The following is a 14758-nucleotide window of genomic DNA, read 5'->3' on the forward strand; positions in this document are numbered from 1 at the left end:
TTGTTTTTCTGAGAACTGTCTGAAATTCACTTGCTATTATCAATGTATTATGATGGAGCTTTTCTCCCTGGACCTCTGCTGAAACTGGGGTATACTGAATCAGACTTTTCCAGTCAACAAAGACAAATAAATAAATAAAATACAATATTCAACCATGTAATGTCTAGTATCATGGGTAGGGTTGCCACCCCTCCATTTTTTTTCCGGACTATCCGGAAATCAAACTGATTCTCCAGTAGTCCGGAAAACACTGTACAAACACCGATATTCTGTTTCAAAAAGGAAACAGACTATCAAAGTTTGTAAATCGGCTGATTTATTATGCTTTTTTACAGAAAAGCATAGTAAATCAGCCAAAACCAGGCAGCAGGAATGGAAAAAGAGGGTGTTTCCCACCAGGTGATATCGTGACATCACAAAATGGGTGGACTGTGGGTGGGAGAGGGGTGGGGTAGACAGGGTTACTGGTGACGTGAGGGGTGTGGCTTTATTCCGGTTTTAGCCACGACAAAAGGTGGCAACTCTAATCATGGGACAGTAAAGATATTCCTCTAAATTTTGCTCACATAAGTGGTGAGGAAGCTTTATACATTTTACTTTTAGGTTCACAGAGTCATAGTTTCATATGTTTTTATTAAGCCTAAGAAGACCACCAAGAACTCAGCCATATCACCCAATGCTGCAGAGATGAACAATGTCTCCATTTAAACAGACTTTCTACACATAGCCCTGATTATAATTTGTGATCACCTATTCAGTCATCCAGACTGCCTTTAAAGTACACAGCTTCATAGGCTAGGGCACCCTCTTCCAGAAATGGGGTATATGTCGTGTTTGCTATCTGTCATGCCATTTGGTATTGTCGATGTAGTAGTTTAGGTTTATGCCTCCAAAACAAGTGTTTGGTTTACCTTTACTTCTGTTTAGGTAAAGGAGTACAAAGAGCATTGGGGTCATCCATAGCTTGTGAGGCTAAACTAAAATACCTCAAAATATCTCAGGAGTCTGTATGAAATTAAGTAGAGAGTTTTAATATATCAGAATAGATAAGGGTATTGAGAATGAAGATCTTTCAGTTAAAAAAACATTGAAGTCCCACAATGCTGGTTTTGATGTTTAGTGAGATAAATATCAAAATACCAATGGGTCCATACTAGAAGTATCTACTCTATGCCCCATATCCATTCCCTTGGTAATGCTTTCAAACAACTCAACCAGTCTAATCAGGCATGATCTGCTTTGTACAAGCTGATCTGTAAACAGGCATGTAAGTTCACGAATATTGTAGTTTATAAGTTCAACTATAATGGATTCCATACCTTGCAAATGTTACTAGTGAGAGTAATAGGCCTGTAGGTTGTGGAATCAGTAGAGGAAACACTTTTATATAAGGGCACTATAACTGCCATTCTGCACACTGGAGAGTCAGGGGATATACTCAAGCTAAAGCATGTATGGAGGGATTTGCTTGGAGTGACTTTGTGCTTCTTAACAGTTATCTATGGATGTAGTCAGGACCCATGAAATTAATGTTTTTAATTTTGGAAAGAGCCAAAAGGACTTATGCCAAATTGTTTGGGGGGGTGGTGGAGTAGTGGGGTCATAGAAGAGGATGGTCAAGTGAAGTTAGAAGAAAATTTGTGATTATCAATGTCCTTCTGAATAGAGAAGGCAATGCCACTGAAGATATATTCAGTAGAGATCTTTAGATTACTGCTAGGCTTCTTAATAAAGCTGAATAAGGTTTTATGGTTATCTTTTGAATTAGTTGCAATCTTAACTGTATAGCTCACCTGTCATTTCTGAATGGTGAGTTTGAGAAACTTGCTTACTAGTTTTAAATGCCATTTATAATGATGAAGCAGATGTCTTTTACTAATGGCCAGGAGCTTTTTATTTTTATTAAATAATTTTTTAATGTGGTAGTTTGTCTATATGGGTTTAGTTCTAAACTTACCATTACAAAGTTTGCTGGGGAGCTATATATTTTGTGATAGTCAGTAAGATCACTTAATATTACATAACTGGTTTTGGAGTACTCTTTGAATCTAGAATAGTTATTAACAGCCACAAAGCAGATATTCATAGAGAAGTTCATGAAATGGTCAGATTTGATTAGACAGGGATAACATGTGGGGTGGTGGCATTGGGAGGAGTATCTGTGTGGGCAAGATCAAAAAGATTAAGACCTCTGGTGGTTTTAGGGACATTTTGGTCCAGTGAATTGGCATTTGCAAAGTCCAGAAACCTCTAGGTGTATTTGTTGTTAGTAACAAAAGATAGCTAGTTTATATCTGAATAGCTAAAGTCAACCATAAGAAAGGTATTTGATTTGAATGTTACCTTAACTGGTTAGAAAGGTGTTTCTGCATGCTTTGATTTGATCTTAAAAGGATATTTCTAATTGGTTATAATATGATAATTAATTTTATTTAGCATAGCTAGGACATCAACCAATTCCAAATTTGTATCATGCGAAATCTGGTGAGAGACAATGAATGGAGTTATGAATAAATACTGACACTTTCCCACAGTTGCCAGTGGATCTGACTGTGTGAAAGGTATTGTACCCTAGAAAGCAAAAAGTGCTATAATTACAATGGAACTAGGTTTCTATAACTAGAAAATGATATCTTCAAGGATAAGGAAAGCCTAAAGTTCAGACATTTTTAGGCCTCTGTCATTCAGCAGAACTACGTTGATATTATCCATACTAGAGTTTCCTATATTAGGTTGTCCATTAGGTTAACTCTGTCTAAAAAGGTCACTATGGGCTACCAAAAGTTTTAGCCAGTAAAAGAAAACCAAGGAGTGAATCATGCAAGCTATCCCTACAGGCCCACTGAGAGAAAATCCGGGCCCCGGTACAAAGAAGGTGTGTGTGGGCCCCCCTTATACAAAATTCTACACACACGTTAAGTGTGTATATTATTATTTATTTCTAATTCTAACAATCGTAGATTACATTGCTACATTTAGATAAGTATGTATAGGTATAAATGTGAAATGTCTTATATGTGGAGCTTTTCTCCCCGGGACTCCACTGAAAATGGGCACTTCTGGCCCAGCTGGACCATCCTGGTAAACAAATGCAAATAAATAAATAAATAAATGAAAACTTTTGTGCACACACACACACACACACACACACACACACACACACACACACACACACACACACACACACACACACACACACACGCATGCACACATAATACCTCTCAACCTCTTAGAGAAAGAAATCTGGACAAAGCCATGAAAAAAGTGGTACAAATAGGGACAATTTTTAAATGCTGCTCTTACAAACTTAGAAAGTTGATAGAATAACAGGTTTTGCATTAGCATGAATTTTCTGAAGGGTATGAAGTCTAAAAGTTAAATGACTGTCATTATTTTGTAACTTCAATTATTCAATCTTTAATGATTTGCCACTAATTTGCCAGAAAGCCACAATTTTATGAAAAACCAACCAAAAATATAAGGCAAAAATCTGGACATTCTGAGAAAATCTGTACAGCTGAGCAGCATAAGCCATAGCATTACAGATTTTACAATGATGTCAGCAAATCCAGTGAATACATTACTTGTAGTATTCCTGCTAACCAGATCAGAGAGTGCTGTTAGTAGTGATCAAACAACAGCTCAGGTAAGTACCTTGTATCCACAGAAGGCATCTGTACCCAACAATAATATCCACTTTATTGTGTGCATCTCAGATGGTTCATTATGGTGGTAATTATATAACTATTAAAACAAATGACTTATGGGTTTCTAAATTATCAGTACAAATAACATTTATCTGTTATTTTATTCACTCTATCTAGTAATATCAAGCAGTATTTCTCTTTAGATTATTTATTTGCCATTCAAACTCATGACATTCTGATATGTAATGAATGCTTTACCTTTTTCTTCATATGCCACACACACACATTTACTTTTCATATTATCAGTCCAACAGTACCAGACATTTTTATATTTTTATTCTTTGAAATTAACTGATAAAGAGGCTGTGTAAATGTCCTAACACTTGCAGGCTTGATCTTATCAGTGGGTAAAAAAACAGAGAAAATTAATTTTAACATAACACTTGCATAAATGTTTAACGGTGAACCTTAATATTTGAAAAAAAACCTCTGAAAAGTGTTTCAAGTCTTAGTGTTCTGAAATGAAAACACTTTCTACAATTAAGCAGACCAAATCTTATGTTTCTTAATTATCGGTTTAAATAGCATCACAAATTCAATAACTGGTTTACACATTTAGATAACATTACTTAAGTGACATTCAAAAAACTGGCAAATAATTTCTCGAAATACTTTAGCATAATTGTAATTGGTAATGTTAACAATAAAAGTTACTACTAAGATAATTTTTCAACTCTAATATGTTTTCATAATTAATAAGTACTGTACTTCACCTTTGTCTTAATATAGCATCATTTTTATGCTTGTCGTATTGTCAGTCCACCAATATTATTAGCATTCATAATCATTGGCAACAGGGAACTGAAGCTCTGTGCTTACATGATGCGGCTGTATTTTACCTAAATTTCTTATGTATGTACTTAAGATTTAACAGGTAGCAATACAGCAGCTTAATTATTCCTGGTGCATTTTCAGTTTTTACTTCTTGTTATTTTTCTCTTCAAATGACCATGAATGGCAAAGCGGGAAAGAGAAATCAAGCAACTGTGCAGGCGTGAACAACTACGTTAATCAACCACAAGGCGCCAACGCGGAAATCTCATTCTTTTCTTTTTTTTTAATAGTGGGTGGCGTGCGTGTCCATACGTTTGTAAAATACTACTACTACTACATAATTTATTGGGCTTCATTGGGCCCCCTTGAGCTTCATAGGCCCTCGAGCGATGTACTGATTGCACCCCCCCTCTCCTTGGGCATACATCCCTAGCAAGGCTGATGGGTCTATTCAGCCTTTCATTCCATACAGGTGTACACTGGATCACCTTATATGATGCCAGTTTACTAGCCATTATCAAAGCCAGTTATTTTATCCTTCAGTTTAGGCATTGTTATTTGCATTGGTAAAATGTTACTGAATGCCCCAAGGCCTTGCTCTCTTGAAAGACATGAACAGATAGGTCTACAATGCCTCTCTTCATCTGCTCCAGAGTTTTTCACTTAAAATCATTCATCCCACCTGGACAACTACTAGGTTGTAAGTGTATCTAGAGTGCTGCACAGACCTAAGGGCCCTTGTATTATCCTTAATTCTCCCACCAGAGAGGCAGCTAATTATCACCCTATTCTTTGTATCAATGTCTTGCAATGGACTGCGCAATGACTAAGACATTTCAGAAATATGCTGCAGGCTCATGGGACCTTAAGAGTACAGGCTTGTGGTACTGGTAATTCCCAGTAATAACAGGTGGGGTGATTGTGTTCGTGTTTTTGTACATTGCTGAGGTAAGTTAATAGAATGTCTAGAAGGCCTAGGAGACTTAGACATGGATTTATATGCTACCTCAGCGTGTGTAAGAGTGATGGTTTGGTGATGTGGAAATAGGTTCATAGGTTCACAGGTGTTTACTAGGCAAACAACCATTGATGCCTTTATAAGCCTAGCCATGCAACCCAGATGTGTCCCATGATTTATTGTACCTAAAAGGTTAATTTATGGGATGTTTGTTAGCTAGTGCCTGATTTAATGGCTGCCTCTGTTCATCAGAGACATAGGTGGCAGACCAGGAAAAATTTCTGATTTCGCATCCACTGATCCAAGTTGAATCAAAGGGTTAGGGAAGGGCTCTGCTTCTCATGGATGGGAAGCCTATTCCAGAGAAAGGAGATTCTCTGAGATACATACCTTCCCCTCCAACATGTCCTGTTTAAGTCACAAGCAAAGTTTAAATCCTTAGATCTAGTAATTCTGATGCTATTCATTTTGTGGATATGTAAAATGTCCATTAGAAAGGGATTCAAGGATGCCTTGTATGTCAAGCATAAATCACCTCTAAGCAGTCTGTAGGAAATAAAGTATAGAGATAGGGCTTTGAGGTGATCTACATAAGACACAGTGTTTACAGACTGTATTCTTTTTGTGAAAGACCTCTGTGGACATTCCAGTTGTTGCATTTGCCTAGTCAGGTACACACTGACAGGGGCATACAATAACTAGAGGTCAGAATCAAACCCTGTACCTTGTATCTCTGAGGTAAAGACATTAACCCCCGGAAAAATATATATGATCATATGTGATTACTAGACTAATGACCTAAGGGAGTATTTTCAAGCTGTATCATGCTTTCCAAAGGTGAGAATCAAACCTGTACCATATGTGTGTGTGCAAGGTTAACATCTTAACCATTATACCCCCCCCCCCAAGTACTACTGTTGTGGTGTTGTTTACTAAGAATGGGTGTCTTACTTCTCTACTGTCCAGAAGTTTCCAGAGTGTTCAGATGTTCACCTCAAATGTTTGGTTTGTTCCACATAAAACCTGTGAACTTCTACAAACCATTGAGGACTGTCGTCACTAAATAATGACAGACATTTGAGTTTCAGACATGATATCCTTCAGAAATGCATGCTAATGTAAAGCCTGTTATTGTATAAAATTTCTAAGTATATCAGAGGAGTATTTAAAATCTATCCTTGATTTTGGAACTTAGTTCACCCATTATTTTTGGCATTCTAAAGAATTCCTGTGCTAAGAGGATGAAAAGTACAGTGGGTGGGATAGACAGATTATCCTTCAATTTGTATAAACATGCACATCTCACACAATTGATAAAAAATGTAGATTGCTCTCACTTGTGTGCCTTTGTATGCTGACAGACAATTAACCCAGCTTCCAGATGCTGCACTTCTTATTGAATTGATACAGCATGCAACTATACAAAGTCTGGTGTCACTGGAGAGTTGAGGTGTTCCACATTACTATAAATGTTTAGGCATAGCACTCTTTCCAGATTTAATAACATAGGGGAATATTACTGAGTTAAAATTCAGAGCTACTGAAGTACAAAATGCACTCTGAACTATTTGGAAAAGGATTATCACTGAGTAAGTAAACTAGTGAGGGCTTGTATTTCTGTGCGTAGACTTTATAGAGAGGATCTACTAATTGTATAATATTAATCTGAATGACATCAGTGAATGAACTTAAAGGTATGAAATGGGCTGTTGGCTTTCTCTTCTACTCTGTGTTGTAGGTGAATCAGTACTGTAACAGAGAAATATTGTGCATGTCTGCAGTGCTGCACTGCATATAGAGACTTAAAAAAACAATGTGGTTATGTGAATATAACACTGGAATGGAATACATAGATATCCATCCCCCTCACTGCACGTTCACAACAACATTTTCTACATTTTTAATATTTCCTAGTTTCTCTTCCCAGTCCATCATCTTACTTTTTGTAGAGGCTATAATAATCCCTGGCGATTGATTTGTGTGGAAAAGCAGTGTTCTCTTATCTCATTGAGAAGTCTGGCTTTCTAAAATTACAAGGACTAAAAGCTTCATGGGAATGCAATGTTTGTAACTGTAGCAAGCACAGACAATCGAGACAATCTTATGTAAAGTGTGTATTGTAATAGCTGCGGTGCTTACAATCAAAAATGTTTAAATAAAAAGTAATTTGCTGTTAATTCGTTAATCAATTGACAAAACAGCTTTGAAAGAAGCAACTTCTGTACATGCAGTTTAAATAATCCCCCCTGGTGTCATCTAGATACAAAGGTTGATATCCTCTGTGTGAGGTGAAAAGCTTCAGGACTTCAATTTTTTAAGTGCCTTTATAGCATGTTATGAAGACTATCCTGGATGTCTAGATTTCTGCCTTTAGTGTTGCAAATAGTATTCTTGGTGTATGATATTCCAGACATCCCATATTCTATGTAAGAGCCACTAAGGCATGATCTGAAGAGAAAACTCCATGCTGGCTAGCATTTCCCCACAAAACTATGTCCCATTAATGGATGATGTAAAGAGAATTATTCTTGGTGGTTAATGAAATCCTGATCCACATCTTGTGGAAGTGTTGTTAAGGTACAGTGTAGCACGAGAGCTCTCTCTGGTAGATATTGTATCCTCTGACCCGAAGCACCATTAAGGCGTGACATTAAAGAGCTATCCCTGGTGTCTTGTGTCCCCACATGTTGCATGATTTACTTATTAATCTAGAGGAGTGTGCAGGTATGACAGACCTCACTCCCCAAACTCATAAATACATTCATTCATATACACACACACACCCACATACTGTCACACATGTTTCAAACATATACACACATGCACACACACTCTCCTGCATGTACCACTGCCATGATGTGTGTAAACTAGCTATAGCTGTGTTCATTAACACAAGCAGCCAGGAACCGCCATGATACTTTACTTAGCTGTGTAAATGCCTTACCGATAAGTATTTCTGGAAGAAAGCAGATGGCTAAATGCCCATTAGCATTTGCCATGGCTGTGGAGACAGACTAACCTGGTGCTGCACGTCTGAATTAAAACTTTTCTGAATTAGACCCATGGAGTAGTCAGTGATATACATTTGAATAAAAAACAGCAAACAGGAAAAAAGCAGTTTGCAAGATTAGTGCATTAACTGTAATAATCTGTAAAAATGTTATGTGAAAGACTGAAGACAACTATGCGAGTACCCAACCAAGTGAGTGGGCAATGAAAAAGTTCAAACAAGAGTTCAATAAATAAACCAAATGGAGCAACCATATTGGTTGCATTGATCAGTGAAAGACTACAGAAAATAACTGTGAAGAAACTAAAAGGAATTTTGCCGGTACTACCATATAAGTACCAGTTCAGTGCTGTGTTGGGAAAAGGATGGAGAAAGAAGAAAATATCAGGGTTTGAGGGCTCTGCTCCTTTTATAAACAAACGCAGCAGCTGAACAATAACAGCAGCAGCAGACCAGAAATATGAAGAAACTGCAGGTGGCATCAACCATGACGCACTCTGATGCAGCATTGTAATGTAGAAACATCTGGAAGGGCATAAAACATATCATCATCAACATTAAGCCATCAAAGGGAAAAAGGGATGGTCGTTTCAAATACCATTTGTGAAGCAGATCCTGAAATCCTGGGATCTCTGCACACAGATGTATAAATTAATGTTAGTAGTGTTTTTGAGAAAGAGAATAAAGAACTACAGTGGGATGGGCATGGCAGCATGGAGGTGTGACAATGAGCAGCTGATATCAGCTTGGTTCTCCCAGGAGAGAGAAGCTGTTGAAATCTCACCACAGCTGTGCAGTTAGGGGGTTGGGGGTGGAGGGGAGGTGAATGTCTAGAAGTGTGGACCATATGCACTGGGTTTCAAAGGTATGTTATTAGCCAATAATTGTGCTATCAGCTTAGCTGAGCATCAAACGTGTGTGAAACTAAGTACCTGCTCTTGCTCTGCACATTGGGCTTTGTACAGCTGCTGCTGGTCAAAAGGGATAAAGTGCTGAGAGCATAACCATTTGCTAACCTCACTGAGTGGCATTCTTCATCCCAGCTCTCACTTCACCTTCCCACCAGTAAATGGAAAAACACACATTAGCTGGTGGGGAACCTAGTTTTCAGAGTCACAGAAGCCATAAATTCTTTTTTTTTTTCTTTAAACATATAAAATGTGTTGACTCTAAAAACAATCATCGAATGTCTATAACTCAATGTAGTGAATGAGTTCATAAATATAAGCTGAATAAAACTGAAGTGTAGCTCATTACAAATGACATTGCAGAGATGTTAACAAGTGACTTACTACCATTCTGCTTTGTGTGAGACTGACGTCTGAGTTTGATGTAAATGTTAGCATCAGACCATCTGGTTCCTGAATTATTTCCTACCTATTGCAAGTATGATAATCTATGACGTGGTTTCTAACAGTGTGTGTCAATCTGTAAAGAGCTCAGTATGTTGGAAAATGTGCACATCACTAATGATGGGGGCCAGGGGACAGAATGAGACCAGAATGCCAACACTGACCACTGAATCAGCATTCCACCCATGACCTCACCTCCTTTTTTTTCTTTGTTATCATAAAATGCCTCTGCTTCTAGTGGTAGATAGAGCCAAAGAAAGTCTGCCAGTCTGCTAGCAAACAGCACTCTGCACTGCAGTATTAGCATTGATAAAAAATATGCATCTGAATGTCTTTTTGAGAGGCTTTAGAAAAAACTGTAAGGGCATACATAATGGGGAAACAAAGCCCCAAAATCAAGGACACATTTTAAATTGTGCTCTTCTAAGGTTTGCTAAAATCACAAGTTTTGTACTAACATGCATTTTCTGAAGGATATCAAATCTGAAAATCAAATATCTGTCATTATTTAGAAACTTAAATCCTCTATAATTTGCCAGAAAAACACAATTGTTAACAGGAACATTCTAAACATATGAGTCAAAAATCTGGACATTCTGTGAAAATCTGGACAGTTAAATGTTATGCTGTAAAGTGAATAAATTATCAGTCACTGCAAGCAAGGTTTGTAGTCCCTAATGATAATACAGATACATTAAAAGGCCTGTGACCCAGGAACCTGATATATATGTGCTATACTTTGTCCACATTGCAGAACTGACAAAGTCTTCATCATTTAGAATAAATGTGTTCAGAACTTAATCTCCCTTCTCCATGGATTCCACTTACCTTACACACACAGCCAGATCCAACATTTTTTTAGCACAGATCCAAAGATCCAAGAAAGTTTCCATTCCACCCAGGATCTGCAGTGTCTCGTCCAGGACTAATTTTGCATATTATATAATGCAGTGGAAGATCCTCAATAAATATCATCTTATAGAGAGTCTGACAACTACTCTGCAATGATTGGAGGAAAGGGGTTTTTGAAGTGTCACATACAGGTGACTAAAACATGTTTATACTTAACACAAGCAAATCCTATCATATGTTCTGTTGAACATCTGAGAAGCTAACTGAGCTCATCCCTTTCTTTGTGCACATCTTCATTAATGGTAGCACACAACTGTCCTCACAAAATAGGTGGTGCTTTGGTTCTAACACGTTTCTTCACCATTATAAGTTCATGCAGACCAAAGTCTTAGCTGAACTAAAATGTACATATAAGACCAAGAAATATTTTTGAAATAATATTCATATTCTTTGGCAGGACTATGCTCTATCTTTAGCTGTCTTAGGTTGTATTTAAGCTATGTCAATTTATGCTACACAGCAGTCCAAGAGCACCATTTTCTGTTGCTATAAAAAGCAAACTAGATATTAATCTTAAACAGGCTGCTGTTTTCTTAGACACCTTTGTTGTAAGTTGATCAATGCTTGCTCCTTAAAGTCCATGTCAGTCCAAGAGTTCATTCCTGATAGTCTCAAAATCAATGTGTTGTCATGCTTTGGAGATCAGTATTTTGTTTGGTTAGAGTGAAATAATCCAAAGCTGTGTCTGCAGTCTAGAAACTGATCCTATCTGAAATAAGGAAAAAATGCAGATTTAGCCATTCCACAAATTTGATTTTAAGAATGCAACAACTCCTTTCCAGGTTATTTGTTTGTTTATCTATTCATTTATTTGTTTGTACATTTTTATTGCAGTTCTTGCTCACTGATCATGTGAGGACAGCTTTCTGTGGCAATGTGGCATCACCCATCAGCTTCACTCAAACTCAAATAACATGAATTATCTGGAGCTGGCTATAACCCTGCCAGGTTGCTAGTTCTCCTCTGGTGAAATGAGGTACCTTGAAAGGTCTTATTTGTGCTGAGGGGTCACCACAGCTGCACACAGATTATGATATGGTGCATGCCTACAATACACTCTACAAACCCAAAGTGTTCCAAAGAAGATGTGCACTGGGAATTGTAATTGTCATCCTGCCTAAGTAGCAATGTAAACTTGACACACCCAATCCTATATGCAGCATTTCAAAGTAATTCCCTTGTCTAGACCAAGAATTCTACCACACAAGATGTCCAGACATATGCTCAACACCCCTCCCCCCAAGGTGAGGCAGACAGAAGGCAATAGCCAGCTCCAACATATGACCAAGCTACTAATCCAACTTCAGTCATCTGGGTAATAGGGATTTATTCCCCTATACCAATGGAGGTGCACCCCCCCCAAAAAAAAATGCTAGGATCTTATTTTGAATGTTGTGTCTTACCCTCCTGCTAAATATGCAGTAATGTTAAACTGATGGTATTCTCTTGCACTAAACTCTGAAACTGCACTGTTGGTTTTGAATTGTAATACTACTTAAAATTCGCTTAGTTAACTAATGTAAACTCTTATTGTATTAGTTTACTATCTCACACGAGGTCAATATATCAGTCTTGATTTAGGGTATTAAATTACATGTTACTTGGGAAAATACATACAATAGTTGTTTTTATATTTCTTGCTATCTATTTACATATTATTTCATCATTCTTTTATTTTGGATATGTAGCACCTTAATATACTTTTGCAGTTTCAGATGCTGTGTTTGTTGCATTATTGCAATTACTGCATGTAGTTTCTTTCTTAAATATGTACTGTTTGATGTTATATTGGTTAATTTAATGTGTTTGATGTCTATGCTACTGATTTATTTAATGTGCTATAGTTTAACTAATTGCTTAGTTGTTGACTGGCTGAGACCATGGAAGAAAGCCAGATTAGAATGTTCTCTTAACCAGTTTTCAAACAAGCAGATAAACATTTAAACAAACAATGACTATACAGAGATGTGCAGTGAGATGACTGCCTCTTTACTATATTGGTCCGGATTCACGAAGGCTTGCACAGAGTCTAAGAGTAGAGTAAGACTCCACGCAGCCAATATGTCTGCCGAGCGATCCAGAAACAGCCGGCAGGGGCGTGCAAGAGATCTCCTAAAATGACTCTTACACGGACAGGGTTAGATTATGCATATTACCTCAATTGCTGCCGAAAGCTATGCAAATGAGGTAAATTTGCGATCCAGGAAACTCTAACCTGTCCAAGTAAGAGTAGTGTTATTTGCAGAAATGTACTCCGTTGTCAACTGAGTACCGTTCTGCAAATAGCAAAACGGAGCCATGACAGCTCCAAATAAAGGATGCATCCAGTTGAGGGAGCATGCCAATGGCCATTGGCAATTTTTCCCATTGCAAAATAAAAAAAAATATTTTTTTTTACCTCGATCTCCGAAGTTTAAGCATAGCGCAGCGCCGTGCAAAAGTGCTGCACTCTAAAAACCATGAAAAAAAAATAAAAGCCACAAATAGGGATTTTATTCAAAATATTCAACTGCCATGCAAGTGAATAGCAGGCTGAAGACAACATGGCTACTCAGTAGAGGTTGCTAAGGGGGGAAGCTCAGTCTAAGAGATGTAACCAAGCATTAGTAGGCAATCCTATGCAAATGAGGGGAAAAATAGTGAATCCCAATTTTACATGGCATATGAGCAAAGTCTGTGGAGTGTAAGAGTAGGATAAGGGGAGTATCAGAGTAGAAGATAGGTGACATTATGAGGGGGGTATGTATAAAAGAATGTAAGCTCATTGGAGCAGAGTGGCATGTGTTTGCTGTCAGTTACTCATCACTGGACGAGGCGTGTCAACAGGTATCATAGCTAAAGCCAAGAAATTGAAGGTGTATGCTGTGGATAACACTAAAGTTTCTTGTTGAAGTGCCTGCAACATGTTTGCGCGTGGGTGCGCGCCTGTAAATCCGAGTAAGACTGTGTGCGCACATGTGTGCCTGTGTGCACGCGTTTAAGCCGGAGTAAGCATGTGTAAGGTTGTTGAAATCTGTGTAAGTGTGTTTGCACCTGTGTGCACGCGTTCAAGCAGGAGTCAGCAAGTGTTAGGCCGTGTAAGCATGTGTGCGAGCATGTGAGCTGGTGTGCGCGTGTTTGCGCTTGTTTGCGTGGTGCTACCCCCTGTGGAAACAGAAAGGGAAAAGGAAGCACAACAAATAGTAGGAAGTTAACCAAGGAGAACTAGCAGAGCTAGCAGGTGAAAACAATCAGAATCAGGCAATTACACAGGCAGTACACTAGCCCAGCCCAGCCCAGCACTTAAAACTCTGCAAACAACTTTCCACCATGTTTTCCTCAGAGACACTGCAACACTGCAGTAAACTAAGAGAAGTGAAAACTTAAAAAGCTTTACTGAGACAAAGAAATGTTAGGGGCTGCCATTGCTGTTATAAGGTGACATATGCAACATGCTGAGGGTGGTGACAATGCGAATGCTGCTGAGCAACCCACAGTGAGGAGACGGAGAAGAGTGTACAGGCCCAGGGTAACCTACCAGGGACTACATGAGCTGGAGATAGTGGAGCGCTATAGAGTGGACAGAGACCTCATGCAACAAATTGTTGAGCTGTGTAGGCCACACCTCACACACAGAACCAACAGAGGGGAACCCATCCCAGTGGAAACCAAGGTATGTGTTGGCCTAAGAATACTAGCAACAGGTACCTTCCAGAGACCAACTGGTGATATGATGGGGATTTCACAGGCATCAGCATCCAGGGTACTGCACCAGTTCCTGAATGCCATGTCAGCACATGTCGGTGATCATGTATATTTCCTCAATTCCTATGAGGTATTAGCCAGCAATATGCGTCTTTTCCAGCAAATAGCAGAATACCCTGAGGTAGTGGGTGCAATAGACTGCACGCACATATGCATCAAAGCACCAGCTGGTGAGCGAGGTAGGGCCTACTTTAACCACAAGGGCTTCCCCTCCATCAACTGCCAGGTTGTGTGTGATGCCCAGGGTATAATACTGAATGTGTGTGCTGGCTGCCCTGGAAGCTACCATGATTCCCATATC

At 38.5% G+C, this 14758-nt stretch overlaps 1 protein-coding gene across 1 annotated transcript in view; it reads left to right on the top strand.

Moving 5' to 3' along the window:
• FAM131C (family with sequence similarity 131 member C) overlaps positions 1–14758 on the top strand; it is a 1671064-nt gene that overhangs the window by 555089 nt on the left and 1101217 nt on the right. The window lies entirely within an intron of this gene.

This window comes from Protopterus annectens, chromosome 8.part0 (assembly GCF_019279795.1).
Source record: "Protopterus annectens isolate FY-2018-M chromosome 8.part0, PAN1.0, whole genome shotgun sequence".
NCBI classification, from domain to species: Eukaryota; Metazoa; Chordata; order Ceratodontiformes; family Protopteridae; genus Protopterus; species Protopterus annectens.